An 18,315-nucleotide genomic window follows, 5' to 3' on the forward strand; every position below is an offset into this window, starting at 1 on the left:
GGTAAGGCACTTGCTCTGCTCACGACCAACTCCAGGTTCGATTAGCAGGTACCTCACAGAGTCCCCAGAGCATTGCCATGAATAATTTCTGAGTACAGAATCGGGAGTAACCTTATCACTGATTATCACTGGGTGTGGGCTAATAACAAATAAACAAAAGCACAAAATTTGACTTCATAATGTACTGTAATGGTTTAGTGAAAAATCAATGAAAGGTGCTTAAGTCACCTTTCAAGGAACAGCTCATAGTAAATGTACAATGAATGAAAGTTTAGATTAACTGACTAGTGATTGGGCTACAAATACCTAACAAGCTCTGGTCAGTCTGCAAAGATCCCAAGGCCATTGTGACGCATTTTGAATGCATTAAAGTACTGATTCCTATAACTACACTTCTGTTTTCTATAAGACACATCTTCCTTTCTATTTGGATTATAATATTTGAATTAGAAAGCAGAGAACTAATACCTTTAAAAGAACAGGATGTTAGCTTCAAACCACAGTGACATAACATACAAGGTAAACAAACTATAGAATCAAATATTATTACAGTAGTATATATTTACAATAAATAATAGATTTTTTTTTCTTTTTGGGTCACACTTGGCGATGCACAGGGGTTACTCCTGGCTCATGCACTCAGGAATTACTCCTGACGGTGCTGGGGGACCACATGGGATGCTGGGAATCGAACCCTGGTCAGCTGCGTGCAAAGCAAATGCCCTATGCGCTGTGCTATTGTCCAGCCCCAATAATAGATTTTTTATCCAATCTAATTTTCAAACAAAATGTAAAGTGTCCCAAAGTCCATTGTATAACGATCTAAGTACATTATAATAAGTAAAAACTGGCAAAATACTTATTGTTTTCTCAGAATTAATGCAGTGGAAGGGTCAACAATAATTTCTGTGAAAGGCCATATACTTTCCATATCAATTACTTGATTCTGGCTTTTAATATTGAAGCATCAAAAGAAAATAGTTTTTTTCTGATTTTTTTTTGATAAATGAACATGAGATATAGTTACAAGCTTTTATGTTTGAGTTACAATCATACAATGATCAAACAACCATCCCTCCACCAGTGCACATTGCCCACAACCAGTGCCCCCTTTCACACCCTCCCACTGCCTCCATGGCAGACAATTTCCCCCATACTCTCTCTCTACTTTTGGACATTGTGGTTTGCAATACAGATAATGATAAATTATCATGTTTGGTCTTTTATCTACTTTTATCACACATCTCCATCCCGAATGATTCCTCCAACTATCAATGTCTTAGTGATCCCATTTCTATTCCAGCTGCCTTCTTCACTAGCTCATGAGGCAGGCTTCCAATTATGGGGCAATATTCATGGTCCTGTGTCTACTGTCTTTTGGTGTTAGTCTCATGTTATGTTATTTTATATACCACAAATGAATTCAGTCCTTCTGTATCTGTCCCTTTCTTTTTGACTCATTTCACTTAGCATGATACTCTCCATGTCTATCCACTTATAAGCAAATTTCATGACTTCATCTCTCATAACAGGTGTACCGAAGTTTCTTTAAGCAGTGTGGGTTCTCGAGCACGTGTTTTGATTTTTTTTTTTTTTTTAGATTTTGACTATTGTGTACAGTGCTGCAGCGAACATATAGATGCAGATGTCATTTCTATTGTGCTTTTTTGCACCCCTGGGATATATTCCCAGAAGTGGTATTGTGGGGTCATATATGGAAGCTCAATTTCTAGTTTTTTGAAGGAATGTCCATACTGTTTTCCAGAAAGGCTGGACCAATTGGCATTACCACCAACAATGAAAGAGCGTCCCTTTTCCCTCACATCCACACCAGCACTGGTTGCTTTTGTTCTTTTGAATGTGTATCAGTCTCTGTGGTGTGAGATGATATTTCATTGTTGTTTTGATTTGCTTCGCCTTGATGATTAGCGATGTGGAGAATTTTTCCATGTACCTTGTGGCCATTTGTATTTCTTTTTTGCGGAAGCTTCTGTTCATTTCTTATCCCCATTTTTTGATGGGATTGAGGTTTTTTACTTGAACAATTCTACTAGTGTCTTGTATATCCTGGATATTAATCCCTTATCAGATGGGTATTGGGTAAATATTCTTTTCAATTCTGTGGGCTCTCTCTGTATTTTGGTCACTGTTTCTTTTGAGGTGCAGAAATTTCTTAGTTTGATGTAGTCCCATTTGTTTATGTTTGTTTCCACTTGCTTGATCAGTTGTGTTTCATCCTTAAAGATACTTTTAACTTCAATTAAAAGACAATAGTCTTTTTCCCTTTGGATCCGGCTGCAGAGCGAGCATGATGGAAGAGCCCAAGGGAGCGCCCTTGGACTCCAGGCAGCCCACTGAACTAATTCCGGCATGGGACCAGAGACCCCACGGGGCGCTGAAACAGTGGGAACCGGGCATCCCCCAATTCTTTTAACCTGTCTCTCCCTCTCAACTCCTCCCTCCTGAGCACAGCGCAGGATCCGCGGTTTTCCTGAGCACAAAATGGAGCCGGCGATCCAGCTGAAACAGGACGATTTCTCGCGCTTGCGGGAGACCCCAGGGGGTGGGGGCGGCGACCCCCGCCCACCGCAGATAGATATTTAAACCCACCTCCCCCACATGTGCTTCCCTTTGGATCCGGCTGCGGAGCCAGTATGATGGAAGAGCCCAAGGGAGCGCCCTTGGACTCCAGGCAGCCCACTGAACTAATTCCGGCATGGGACCAGAGACCCTACGGTGCGCTGACTTCTCCATCTTATGAGCACCATAAAAGGGTAAAAGTTTGTAGTGATGTTATTTCTGGTTGTACTTTCCCTGGACTTTATACAGAAACCCAAAACCGCGCGGCCGCTGCCGCGGCCGCGCAACCTAATGTCATCTTAACATCAGCAATATATAATGGTTCACTTTTAATGGGTCGGACTTTTGTGGGTGATCCTAACAAGAATAGTAAGTCTGTTGCTGAAATATTGAAGGCAATCAAAACGGTAGCCATCTCTCTAGACTAAACTAAGCTATATCCCCACGCCAGCTGAGAAGAAATTTTCTTCTTTCTCGGGAAGAAACGCGGCGTGTCGTCAACTACAATGTGATGTCCATTAAGCAAACAGACCTGGTGGCGTGGGAATGGGATATAAGGGGAAAAATTATGTACATGGAACAGTGGGACGCTGGTGGAATCTCGAGCCGGAGCCGATACCAGCGCAAGACCTTCGGTTCCAGAAACTGCTTGCAGACACTCTACTAGTCTATCAACTAAGCCAGAGCCCCACGTCTGCTGATGACGGGAAATAACCATCCTTTTCGGTTTTTGTTTTCGTTTTTTTTCCCTTGTCAGGCAGTGTGGCGATTACTAAACAGGCGTGAACTCGGTGGCGCGGGGCAAGGGGGAGAAAGAAAAGTTATGTAACAAACAGCGGGACTTAATATCTCTATATTCTTAGTAGTGGAGAACTATCAAATGCCTCCTTGGCAATAGGACTGCTTTTCTTTTTGGGGGGAAACCCCAACAACGGTAGTGAGTTGTGTGTTGAAACATGGAATGTAATCGAGATAAGGCATAAACGAAGTGAAACTTATCAAGTACAAGGGTGGGGACTGGGGAGGTGGGAGGGGGCGGCAGGTATACTGGGGGGGTTGGTGATGGAAGAATGGGCACTGGTGAAGGGAAGGGTGTTTGAGAATTGTATAACCGACATAATCCTGAGAACTATGTAACCCTCCACATGGTGATTCAATAAAATTAAAAAAAAAAAAGACAATAGTTAAGTAAACAAATGTGACTGCTTCTCAATGAACCTTTACTTACAAAGAAGTTATAATTTTGTTTATCTGATCATCTTAAAGAGAGTAATGTAAAAGAAGAAAATAATCTGGTATTTAGCTCCACTCAGAGATTGCCAATCCTCATCTAGCCATTTTAAAATTGAATCAGAATCAATAAAGATAAAAATAAATAAATTTATTTTTTCATTTTATAAGATAATTCACTATTTTTGATTACGTTTAATATTCAAACACCAATCCCACCACCATTATACCTTCCCACCACCAAATTTGGGATGTTTCCATCCCAAGCCCCAATCCCTGTCCCAAAACACAACCGAAATAATATATTTTGTATTGTCTGTTATGAAAAACCACTGAAAATGCTACCAAAAAAAGTATCAATAGAGGAAACAGTGTGAAGATCATTCTATTTTGAAAGGGGCCATTAAGACATTCTTTAGAATATCACTGACATGTTGTTAAAGGTTGATTGATGTGACCTTTTATATATATATATGAAAATATGTATATATGAATACATATATACATTTGTTGTGTACTATTTGAACTCCATTAAATGTGGTGTGGTACTTATGAAGAATGGATAGGGAGTATCTTATGATGTGTTGCATGGCCGCGAATAAATAAAATTTTATCAGGAGAAATTTCCATTAAAAATATTAAGTGCAACATTATGCATTTCATGGGCTAGAGAGCCATTTTTTTCTTGAAAAACAGAAATTGGAACACTAAAGCATTATCTAAAGTAGGAAAATGTGTGTTTGAAGAGTGACTTATGTCTTCCATAGGTCTACTTCAAAATTTTTTGTCCTGTGGTTTCTATAAGTAATACAAAATATGATCATTTATTCTTTGGGGGGGCTTGTATATATATTATTTTTAATTTACTCGTCATGAGATAGAGCATTACAAAATTGTTCATAATTGAATTTTAGTCATACAATGTTCTAATTCCCATCCCTCACCAGTATAATTTCCCAGCACTAGTGTCCCCAGTTTTCCTCCCACCCCTTCAAGTCATCCCCCACCCCAGCCTACCTCTATAACAGGCACCCCACTTGTCTGTTTCTCTCTTTTGCTCTTTCTCTCTCTCAGTTTAGGCACTATGGTTTGTAATACAGATGCTGAAAGGTTATCATTTATATCCCTTTACCTGTTCTAAACACTCAATTCTTGTCCAGAATGATCATTTCTAACTAGTGTTCTCATAATGGACCCTCCTCTATCCTAACTATCCTATGCTCATTTATTCTTAAAGTCTCCTTTGACTCCTGTACTTCAGACATCTTAATGCTAAACTGTAAACAGGTTCTCACTTAAGAGACAAACAGACCCATTTCTTATTGTCACTGTGTCGTGTTGTATGTGATGCAAAGTGGCTATAAACTGAGATACTATCCCCTTTGATATAACTTTTCAGTAAAATCTATGACCTTAAAATACTTAAGACAGGATCAAGGGCCAAAGAGGTTCTACAAGAGACAAGGATCTTGCCTTGCAAGCAGCCAACCCTGGTTCAATCCCTAGCACTGCCCATTATCTCCCAAGCATCAACAGGAGTAATCCCTGATAGCTGAGCCAGGACTAAGAAGCCCTGATCATAGACAGCTGTGGCCAAAAAGTCAAAAGAAAAAAATGCTACATGAACAAACATATGACTTAGTGTGAGCCTTATCTTTGGCGTCTATCCCAAGGACACAACACATTAATTCAAAAATATGTACGCACTCCTATGTTTATACAGCATTCCATGCAATAGTTAAGATATGGAAGCAATCTAAATGTCCAATGATAGGTGAATGGATAAAGAAATTTTTCACATGCACACGATGGAATACTGCACAGCTCTAAGAAATGATGAAATCTTACATTTTACTAAAACTTGCATGAAATAAGCGGATTATGCTAAGCAAAATTAAGTCAGAAGGAGAAGGATAAATTTCAGATGATCTTATTCCTACTCCTCTGTGATATACAGAGAAATAAAACAAGGGAATAAACAGTAATAAATGATAATATTCATCACCCACATATTTTTTTCTTTTTTAAAAATTTGTTTATTGAGTCACTGTGAGAACAGTTACAAAGCTTTTGTGTTTGAGTCTCAGTCATACAATGATCAAATACCCATTCCTTCACCAGTGCACATTTCCCACCAACCACAACCAAATATACCCCACCTACCCACCCCTACCCCTGCCTGTGTGGCAAATAATTTTGACATTATTCTCTCTCTACTTAGATTACATTCAATATTTCGACTCCAGTCCCAACATCATTATTTAGAATTTTCCTCCAACACTCAGATCTGCCAAAGAGGCAACATTAGACAAGTTGTTTTCTATTGCTGGTTATGAATAGCATATAATGTCAGACGCACAATCTTGGAATTCAAAATTTTAATAATTGGGTCTGGAGATGGGCAGGTGATGGGTTGGGGCCTGTGGGTTAGAGCTAAGACCATGAAGAGTTTAGAGTACTGCATTCTCTCTTTAGCTGCGTCCTGGTATGCCATAGAAATGAGAATAGAGAAAACATACAGCAGTGGATGGGGAGAATGGAAAAAGTTTTCTGACAGATATGTTTTTTATTTTAAAAGTTATATTTCATGTTTTTAATTGTGGTAAGAACTTTTAAAATGATCTATCCTCAACAAAATTTTAGGTGTATAATAAAACATTGCTAACTATCAGCACAATTTGTAAAGCAGATATCTAAAAGAAATATTCATCTCGAGACACACGAAGGAACCTCGGAACCGAGCGGGAGGGCAGACATGCCTCCGGACTTTGCATTAGGCCACCTTCGCTGTGCCAACCCAGTTGGGAACAGGTGCTGTCCCTCCACCTGTTCTCTGGGAAGCTTCCAGAACTGATTGTAAATGCCAGGTACAGACCAGTAGTGACGACACACACCAGACCTCACAGGATAGGGGGAGAGCTGGTCCCTCACCTCCCCCACCCCAATGGGACCCTGAGACACCGCCCACGAACGGCCCCTCTGGCTACTTATCAAATTCCTTAACTGCTGTGATTCCAGAGACACACAAAGGAATCTTGGAACTGAGCGGCTCTTGGTAGAAACCCACATATTTTTTAAAAATCCTTCTAACAGGGGGAAAACAGAAGGGACAAGGAATGAAGAAGTGGAGAAGTAACCTAAGGGCACTAGTGGAGGGCCTTGGGTGCTTTGGTGGTGGAGAAATAGGAGAAGATCATGAATGTTTCCTCTATTATAAGCATGCTACCTTGACTACGATTACCTTGAATACTGCAAGAAGACTTCTGATATTTCTGATTATACCTCCTACATCTGGATCCCAAAGCAAGCTTGAATGCTGCCCTTAGAGTTTTTTAACCTATGTCTTTAAAAGTCTAATGATGACAGATCTGTTCTCCACCACATTTGTTCTAAGCTTTTTAGAATATCCATATCTCTGTAAATTAATTTAGTAAAATTAATCAGTAATTTATTCACTAATTATTTTTAAAAATTAGTAAATTTTTTTACTAATTTTATACTAAAAATATTTTTTCTCCACCAAAGCATAAATATTTTACTGTATTAATTTAAGAGGAAACAATCTAATATTCTTTCTTCTGGGCGAAATTCTAGTGTTATAGACTCATCCATGGCATTTAAAGAAAAGGAAAAGAAAGTTAAGTGGTTCAGCTGTCAGGTGCATTACTATCCACCACCACAAAGCCAAAATCTCATAGTTGAAGGCTTATTTTACTATGAAAATTAATTTTCCTCAACTCTACACAAATCTAGTCTAGAATTGAGGGCAGCTCTTGTTAATTCCATGTTTTCTGGATGTTGCTTTCTATAAAGAAACAGAGATGCCAGTTAAGTATTAAAAGAGGAGAGGTAGTGGCAGATGGAGGGAAGGAGCCAAGATCTGAGTGGCAGCTAGAAGCCTAGTATGTCTCTCCAACCTTGTGGGACCAGAAAACGGAATTGAACTCTGACTTCTTAGTAATACATAAATCTTTAGTATGTGAAGTTGTTTGGTAACATCAGATGGCACAGTCTAACAATAAAGATAGCTTGTTTTGGTGTCCGGACCTGAGCTCCGATGTAGTTTTCATGTTCCAACACTTTTCCTTACATCTTGTGATTGAGAAAAGGGGAGAGAATAAAAATAGTGATAACAAGAGCTGTGAATATGTGAAACATCAAATTTGAGCAAATAGGTGAGTGTGTTTTGATGAATTTCTACATCACTAACACATAAAATATATAAATAAATAGACGAGTTCATTTGAATTACTACAGCATCACAGACTTTGTTCTTTTGCATATGGTTCAACTCTGGAAGCCATAACATGACATAATAAGTATTGTACTTCAGGGAACTCATTTTCATAGAGTCAGTAGGAATCTTAATGCTCCTTTCAAATCTCTGTTGACTGCTTTTTTTTTTCTTCATGTAGGTCAACTATGGTGGCAGGTTTTGGTTTTAACATGGCCAAACAACTTCAGAATTAAGATACCCATTGCTTACTTTCTGAATGGGATCAGTAAGCAAGTTATTTTTGACCAACATAGCCTTTAGATTCAGGCAATACACAATACTCTGAGTTCTATTCTTCAGGTTGTCCCATTTTGAAGTGACTTTGAAATATTGCTAAGTTGTGTCCTAGTGTCTGGAGCTATTTAGGAAGCTGCTGGGCCTCCGTTTCCTCCCCTCTTGAGTATTTCTGATATTCTACACTGATAACATTTTCAACAAGTGTATTGAGAGAATATGAAGCTTACTTTGGGGGTTTGTGCTTCCAAGAGAGTGGTCTGACAAGCCTATGACTTAATTTTCTGGCTTGTGGATTCTCCAGAGGGTGCAGTCATGTTGGAAAAATTACACTGAGTGAGTCGGAATCACCTCTCCTTGAATCTGGGTTTTCCTTAGTAATTTGCTGACCAATAGAATTCCCCAGAAGTGAAGCTCTGGTTCTTTTAAGGGTAGATCATAAGAATCTCTGCAGTTTCTTTGAGGATGTAACAAAAGACTGAATCTTAAAGTACTGCACTTAGGTACCAAAGACCCTGCATTAGAAAACCTGAAATGCTCACCTGGAACAGTTGCAAGGAACTGTACAGTGAGTCATTATCCACATCCAGCCTACTCAAGTCTATCTATAGACCCCAGTCTCAGTCACTCTCTGCTCTAGTTGCTTGGGAATACTAATAAAAATTGTTAAATTGGGGACAAGAACAATAGTACAGTGAGTAGGTTAATTACCTTATATGTTACTGAGACAGGTTTTATCCCGGTACTCCCATATGGTCCCTGGGGCCCTGCTAGGAGTCATCCCTGTATTCTAGAGCCAGGATAAAGCTCTGGGCATCACCAGGTCTTCCCACCTCCCACCCCACACACCCAGAAAAAAAATTCTTGAAATGATATCCATGGAGTCACAAGATCTTATTAAAAAGAATTACAAGTGTACTAGGCTGCTAAATCCGGAGGAGGTTTATTTTATAGCTATTGATGAGAGAGGTAGCCAAGCAAAGTAATTAAATTCCCTTATCTAGGAAACTGTTCAGATTGATTGATATGTATACCTCAAACATAGAAAATACCAGACTTTCTAAAGTTAACAGGGAGGTGGCAGTTTGTTCAGAGAAAATGAACAATGAGAATTTGACAAGATAAATTACCAGAAATATCAAACCAAGCTAATCAAGTCCTACCAGGGGATATTAGAAATGTTAATTTGAGATGAAGGTTTATCTAACTTCTTTCTTAATGTACTGAGAATCAAGATCATGATCACGAAATCCCGTTGTTCGTCGATTTCTCGAGCGGGTTCAGTAACTTCTCCATTCATCCTATCCCTGAGATTTTAGAAGTTCTCTCCATTCAGTCTTCCTAACTGTGCTGTATTGGAGGCTCTTTCAGGGTCAGGGGAATCAGATCCAAACTTAAAAGGGAGCTTGCTTTTAAGTCTCTGGATGTTGGCCGTTGATGGAATTACACACACCTGGGTTCCTCTGCCGGTACCTTCATGCATGAGGCCTGTCCGAACATGTGGAGAGGGGCCTCCAGCATGGCTGTAGCTAGGTTCTGGTGGTCTTCGGCCACCGGGAGCTCTGCTAAGGGCCAGGAGGGAAGCTGGAGCCCATCCCCTCTGAGGGGCCCCAGGGAAGACAGCCAGGCGGGCGGGCAAGAGACTCTCTATACTGAGACTTTCTGTATTGAGAATATAGAAAGTTATATTTTTTCAGAATCACTCTCTCTATACAAGGTCATTCATTTGTGTAAGTGTTATCAACAAAAGGCTTCAAGTTTAACAATTGAAGGGCTTCAAGCTCAACAATTTAGGAATAGGTGGAAAAATCCTCACTCCACAACCTACTATAAAATAGCTAATAATGATTCCTGTGGCTAGGGCAGCCCTAGTTGCAAATCACCAGAACTATTACACAGTTGGACTATGGAAGAAAGAAATGGGTAAATGAAAAGGATTGAACTTGCATGAGAAAGAAGCCTACAGCAAAGAGAAGTCAAATACCTCTTTTATTCATTTTATTTCTATTTCTTCTCTTTAAGTCCTTAGTTCTTTTTTCTTGTCTTTTAGTGGTTTATTTTGTTGTAAAATTCAATAAGTCCTATGTTTAAACAAATATCATTTATTATCATATTTAATTATGATCCTCCACCATCTCTTTAATTTTTTGACTCACCGACATGTAATAATTTTAAAGTTCATCACTTTGTTCTTTTTTTTTCCTCTTTGGGTCACACCTGGAAATGCACAAGGGTTACTCCTGGCTCTGCACTCAGGAATTATCCCTGGTGGTGCTCAGGGAACCATATGGGAATCAAACCCGAGTCGGCCGAGTGCAAGGCAAACGCCCTATCTGCTGTGCTATTGCTCCAGCCCCTGTTCTTATTTATTTTTCTGTTGCTTTTAAAATTCAGATTCCCTTCCAGATATAGAGGTTAGAATAAATATTCAAGTACCTTTATTTAATTTGATATGCCAACAACAGTAGCAAGAAGTCTCACAACGGAGACGTTACTGGTGCCCAATCAATCAAATTGATGTACAATGGGAAGACAGTGCATCAGCGTTACCTTTATATTTTAACATTATAAAGTATTTAATTAAGCTAAAATTATTTTGTTATATTAATATTATTGCAACCTATGGGACTGAAGCAACATTTCCAATAATGTAGAAATGATCAGCTGGGTATATCCAATTGTCTTAAGCTTGATTGTATAAATTACTTAAACCAAATAAAAGGATGAAATTGAAGAGATGTTGATTTTATGTAAATCTTTCTGAAATGAGAAGATGTTCTAATGGCCTATTTATTTCTTGTTCATGCTTATTTATAAATTTTTCACAAACTACTAAATTGTATAATACAGTTCTTTATAAAGCATGTAGCATCTGTAGCTCTGTAGAATGTTAATTCATATTTCATGATAAAAGCATTTTGTGGTAAAACCCACTTGGGAAATACTGGTCCTAACAAAATTAAATTGATATTTTACTCAAGGATTTTTAGAGTATTTAATGTATATTGTGAATTTCCAAGTGTGGTATAATAGGCAATATTGCCTAAGCTCACTCAACTGTATTTTCCTCTTTCCCGTTCTCCCAGCCCCTGTCCTCCCTTACTTCTTAACACTATCTTTGCCAGAGCATTTTGCACAACTCTTGTTTTTAGGATCAGAAGAACTAATGTGTTTGAAGGAATCTTGAACTGAATTCTTGAGTAAAGTCCTTAGCCAGCCAGAAGCAGTTTCAACATAAGTGCTAAAATTTCACACAATAATCAGAAATAACTAAAACTGGGTGTCTGAGATTTGTGTACACTAGCTGTAAGTGATTTGTATCAATGTTGCCTAGTGAAATAACAGGAAATCCCACAATACCTGTGTTCTGTAGGATTTCTTCTTAAGTTGAAAACATTGAAATATTAGATAACCTCTGAGACTTTCCTTCTTTCATATTATTGGTCTAAATCTCAACACCTCTGATTACATTTCAAGAATCGTTTACAATATTCTATTCTTTATAGTACTCTTCAATGCTGGAATTATGTCTATGACACACTGGCAAAGTTTGAATAAAGAAGGAAAATGTTAGCATTTCCTCTATGCTTGGTTACCATACCTCCTAGTTTGTCCTTGATGATCCTTTTTTATAATATATGTCCTGAACTAACCATTAACATCACTCTTTCATTTCAATGACTAAATAATTTTTAAAATACATTCTATTCCAATTCTAATCACCCTTCATGTTCCTAACAATTTTTAAGCCAGTAAGACAGTTCTCTTAAAAAGCCTATTAAGTACAGTTACTACTATAATGAAGATTTTATATGTATTGTCTTATATAATATTCACAAAGCTCTATGAAGTTGATAACTTCTATTATCTCTTGAAAGGTGGAGACATTCATGCAATCTGTTCAGTAAGTGATAAAGATGTGAATGCCAATATCATTTCAGAGATCTTCTTAAATCTGTGCTGCAATATTGGTTATATCTCTAAAACAGTGCTCATACCATTGCTCAAACTATGGATTCATTGCATTATCCTACCATTTCCACTTCTTTCTTCAGAAGTCTTTGTTATTTCTATATTTGTTTATAATGGCCTTTACCACATTTTTTTGCTTATGTTCTATATGATTATTTAGGATCATATAAAATATGGTTAGAATATAATCATACAGATTATATTTCTTATATTCTATATTATTATATAAAATCATATAGAACATGATTTGTTTATATTCTATATGATTAATTGGAATTTCATCAGCAATTATGGTTCTGTCACTTTTTAAACATATATTTAAACATCTGTTTTGAGAGGCATAAGTAATTACAGTTTCTGTTCCAATGTCCAACCCAGATCAAAGTTCTTGCTGGCCTGGGCCTATGATCAAAACTGTACATTTCAAAGAGCCTCCTAAGATACAATTCTATGATTGTCAATGGAGTTTTAACTCCCCATTCTCACAGGGAAAGAACATGCAGTGGGTAAAATGAAACATCACTTGTATCACTTGTCACTTGTTGTCCCATTGATCTTCAATTTGCTCCAGCGGGTGCCAGTAACGTCTCCATTCATCCCTGTTGTGTGCTAGGGTAACCCAATGGTATCTACTCGCTCCAGGAACAGCAAGAGCCTCAAACTGTTCATTCAAGGTTTTGACGAAGAAGTCTGACCATCTCATAATTGGGCTGCCATGTACTCTTCGTTCCTTCCTCCCTCCATTTCTCCCTCCCTCTTTTATCTTTCTTTTCTTCTTTCTTTCTTTCCTTCTTTCCTTCTTTCCTTCTTTCTTTCTTTCTTTCTTTCTTTCTTTCTTTCTTTCTTTCTTTCTTTCTTTCTTTCTTTCTTTCTTTCTTTCTTTCTTTCTTTCTTTCTTTCTTTCCATACATATAGGAATTAACATAAAATTTCCAATGCCATCCTGCCAACAAAAATCACTTCTGTCCATTAATCTCATTTTGCCCTCATACTTTCCTTCTGATTATCTCCTTAACTTTTTACCAAATATGGAGTTATATTTTTGCTATTTTTGTTTTACAATTAATTTGTTTCTGTAAAAAACTAAGGCTCACACTGAGGGTCGCGTGCACTCCTGGGCTCTCCGGGCACCTCTTTCTCACTGCCTGTGTTCCGTGCTCTGGAACCGCTGTGTATGGACTGGATCGGGACGGCCGTTGACCAAGGACAGGCGAAGGAAGAACGAGGACCAAGCTGGTTGCTCATTAGTTACCGTTTATTCAATCTTCCATCTTTCTCATCTCCCGCACTCCCAGCTTCGCCCTCTCTCTGGATCAACTCTCGCATCTCTCTGGCTTCTCTCTCTCCTCCTACTTGTCTCTCCCACCTTGCCCTCTAGGCTACACCCAGCCAGGTAGCAAAATCAACATAAGAAAGCCCTTCCTGAGGGCAGGGCATTCCAAAGCCCTTCCTGACTCTTAAGGTTTTTTTCCTTTCCTTAGTCCAAACACTTATTAACATCTTAATACTAGTTATTTTTGTATGGACATGGCAAGAGATACATTGAGGTTTGCAAGGCAGCTCTCCTGGCAACATCTTGCCGCAGACTCAGACCACAGCACTTAGGCCAGATTAATCACTCCTAACCCTAGCAGGGTCCAAATCTAGTTATCACTCTTTGGATCATGACATTTGTCCATGATCAAGCTCTTAACTTATAGTTAAGCATTAGGTACTTTGGCCAGGCCCATCTCAATGTCAGGGTAGCACACAACTCACCGCTTGCCCTGGGTCCGTCTCGTCCCTCGTCGGGACCCTGCTTTTGTGTATGCTAGGAAGTAAGGGCAGCTGAGGCTGAGATCCAGAGAACAGATGCCCAGGAGGAAAATATCATGTAGAGTCAAATGACATAAGGTTACAAAAGCAAGCATAGCATTTGCTAAGTCTTCCTGTGTCCATACAAAAAGGACATTGCTCCGAATAAACTATGCAAAGGACTCAAGGAGAAGAGAAAAACAGTATTTACAAGTACAGAACACTAAGAAAGAAGCTACAAATAAACACAGAGGAATGGGAGCACTATAATGGGAGTAACTCAATAAACCTAAACTACCTGAGGCTATGTTAGTTTCAGTTATTTATATTCTATATATGAGTGAAACTATTCAGCACTTGTCCTTTAGTTCCTTATTTTTTCATTTGCCATAACTAATTACTTTTTCCCAATCAATTTTAATAAATATAAAGGAGAAGCTGTGTCAAAGAAAGCAACTTAACAATCAAATATCAACAAACTGCTTCTATAGTGCAAGATGCTTGCTGTTTGGAACTAGGAGCTTGGGTCATACATAAACATGCAAACACATTTCCTGGAGAAGTTGGTTTACTTGAGACTGATTGGCAATTAGCAGCATGAAATTTTCTGTAGGGGAGAAACAGGGGACCAAAGAAGCCAGGGATTTCTGAGTTCTTTGTTCAGATTTTATTCTACTGCTCTTCCTTTGCTGCTGCCATGCTGTCAGCTTACCTGTCTTCCAAAAACTCCTAAATTGTCCCAGGTGGGCTGATGAGCAACAATCCAATAAAGTTAGAGTCAGGAAATTAATCTTCTGATATTCGTTCTTCAACCTTCTGCTATTTCACCTATGTTTGTCTTCTATGCTTGTCTCACCAACACAGATTCAAGTATATATGACCATCATTATTCTCCTCTCCTACGAGACTGCAGGTCAAAATAAGTTAGGCTATCAATGAAAAAGAAAGAACCTTGAAGAAGTGGCTATGAAAAAAATAGTCCTCCATTCCAATGTCCCATTAGTGGATTACAACAGGGCAACAAATAAATTTTACTTCGTAAACACATAATAGACCAAACTGGCCATTGTCCTCTCCATGAAGGACATTAACCACTGTTTAATGTTACCCTGTTTAGAGAAAACTTTCTCTATAGAGGTGATTGCTCAGTTTCTTTGATCTTTGTAGCAAAGGTTATTTTTTTCAACGTGGTAAAACATCTTTTTATTCTCAAGGTAACTTGTGCTACAGACTTAACTTGACAGTTCTCTTTGGTTGCATATGATTTATATAACAAATGCAGTGAGAGATCCCATAGTGCAGAGTGCAGATTAAATAGAAATTAATGGTTTTGAGACTCTATAGTTCACTTCACTAAACAGTCTCTGTGTTTTTCACTTTTAGCTCATAGTTTTTACATAAACTCAGTGTAATACTCTTACTACAAAAACAAGAAAGCTATCTAACTCTGAGGGAGCAGTACAAAATAAAACTAGGATCTGAACTAAGGTGTGCTCTGATACAAATGCCTTGCTTTTGTTATATCATCTGAGAGTAAAAAATGTTCTGATTAAAAGAGAACCAGGGCCAGGGAGAGACACTAAAAACCAGTGTGCAATTTTGAATGTTAGAGGTTTATATTAGATCCCTGGCAATACCTGGCCACGGACACCTCTGGATATGATCCCTAAGTGCCAAAGACACTGGAAGCATACCCTGAGCACTGTTGGGTATGATCCAATAGAAAAAAAAAGAAAGAAAGAGAGGGAGAAATATATTTTTGATATATATCTTTTTGGGGACTGGAGCGATACACAGTGGGTAGGGCGTTTGCCTTGCACCTGGCCAACCTGGGTTTGATTCCTCCGTCCCTCTCGGAAAGCCCGGCAAGCTACCAAGAGTATCCCACCCACACAGCAGAGCCTGGAAAGCCACCCTTGGCGTATTTAATATGCCAAAAACAGTAACAACAAGTCTCACAATGGAGATGCTACTGGTGCCCACTTGAGCAAATCGATGAGCAATGGGACGACAGTGCAACAATGCTACAGTGCTACCTTTATTGACCTTAGTATATTTACAAAGAATCAATAGCATAAATTCTCTTTGATATTTAATAAATTAAATTATACAGGCTGAACAGATAGTGCAATTAATTTTGCATTTGTCTTGCCAACAATGACTCAGGTTCAATTCCCAACACTCCAGGGGTGATCCCCAAGTGCAGAGCCTGGAGTCTAGCCTTGAGCACCGCTGGGTGTTCCCATAAACACCAAAACAAAGCAACCAGAAAGAACTGAATTATATGTGCAAATAATTATAAATTCATATGATTTTAATAAATTTATATTATAAGAATAACAATATACTTTTTCTGATATATACCTTTTTATTTTATAAGTTAACTCAAAATATTTAATTACATTTAATATTCAACACCCAATCCACCACCATTGCACCTTCTCACCACCAAATTTGGGATGCTATCATCCCAAGGCCCAATCCCTGTCCCCAAACACAACCGAAATAATATATTTCAAGTGGGCTGGAGTTACAGCACAGCTGGTAGGGCGCTTGCCTTGCACGTGGCCAGCTCGGATTTGTTTCCTCTGCCCTTCTCGGAGACCCCAGCAAGCTACGGAGAATATCTTGCCCACATGGCAGAGCCTGGCAAGCTACCCGTGGCATATTCGATATGCCAAAAACAGTAGCAGTAAGTCTCACAATGGAGACATCGCTGGTGCCCGCTCAAGCAAATGGATGAGCAACGGGATGACAGTTACAGTGACAGTGTCTGTTATGAAGAATTGTTGAACATGCTTAAAAATAAAAGGTGTTCATATAGGAAACAGTGTGAAGATTGTTCTATTTTGGAAGGAACCATTAAGACATTCTCCAGGATATCACAAACAAGTTGTTAAAGTTTGGGTGATGTGAGCTTTGGGGTATATACATATCTGAAAATATGTATATATGAATATGTATACTTCCCTCTATGATTTGTTGCCTACTATCTGAACCCCATCAAATGTGGTGTAGTAATTATGGAGAATGGGTATGCGGTGCCTTATGATGTGTCCAGGAATACGTTTACTCATATGTGAGGCTTGGCCAAGTGTGTGGAAAGCGGCCTTGAGCTTGGTGGTGGTTGGATTCTGGAGATTTTTGGATGCTGGTGCTGGTTCCCTTAGGGTGGGGAGAGCTGTCACCCGCCCCCTTCTGGGGCACCCCATGTTAAACAGCCTGGTTCGAAGTCCAGTGGCATGGTTATGGGGGCCTCATTTTATGCTCCCTTCCGGGAGAAGCAGCGTTGGGTTCTGATATATGCCTCTTGCATTGAAATGTGGGAATATTAATTTTTCAGACCAGGATGCTATTAATTAAATACTGAAGATAAGAACAATTTTCACCATCATTAACATCATCCATGCTGTCCTTTTAAAAATCATATTCATTAAACTCAAGTTACAAACCCATTTTTAATCACTAATATGTTTTACATTTCATTATTTTTCTCACTTCAAGAATGTTTATGACAATAGAATAATAGTAAATAAATTTCCAGAAGTATTATTTTTATTGGGAGGGGGCACAATAAGTGCTGTTCATAGCTCAGTCCTGGATTTGCAGTCAAGGATCACTCTTGGCAGGAATGAACCTGGGTCAGCTTCATGCAAGGAAAGTGCTCCACCCACTGCACTATTGCTCAAAAGTATCTTTTTCTGCTACATAAGTCTTTTTTTTTTTTGCTTTTTGGGTCACACCTGGTGATGCACAGGGGTCATTCCTGGCTCTGCACTCAGGAATTACTCCCGGCGGTGCTCAGGGGACCATATGGGATGCTGGGAATCAAACCCGGGTCAGCCACATGCAAGGCAAACACCCTACCTGCTGTGCTATTGCTCCAGTCCCTATGCTGCATAATTCTTCAGGAGATTTATTAGGTTTTCTTGTGTCACTATTTTGTTGCTTTTTATTGTTCAATGTTACTATGGAATGGATATGGATATACTTAACACTGTTCAACCAGCTGCATATATATATGTATATATATACATACACACACACACACATATATATATATGTATATATATATATATGCATCATTTTGAGATTGGGGCTATTTTCAAAAAAGTTGTCATTAACATCTGTGTGCAGGTCTTGTGTGAATAGATACCTTATTTTGGGATAAAATGTAATTTCTAGTTCACATAGTAGTATCATATTTAGTTCTTAAGAAAGTGCCAAAT

This window comes from Sorex araneus, chromosome 2, assembly GCF_027595985.1.
Source record: "Sorex araneus isolate mSorAra2 chromosome 2, mSorAra2.pri, whole genome shotgun sequence".
In the NCBI taxonomy this organism is placed as follows: domain Eukaryota; kingdom Metazoa; phylum Chordata; class Mammalia; order Eulipotyphla; family Soricidae; genus Sorex; species Sorex araneus.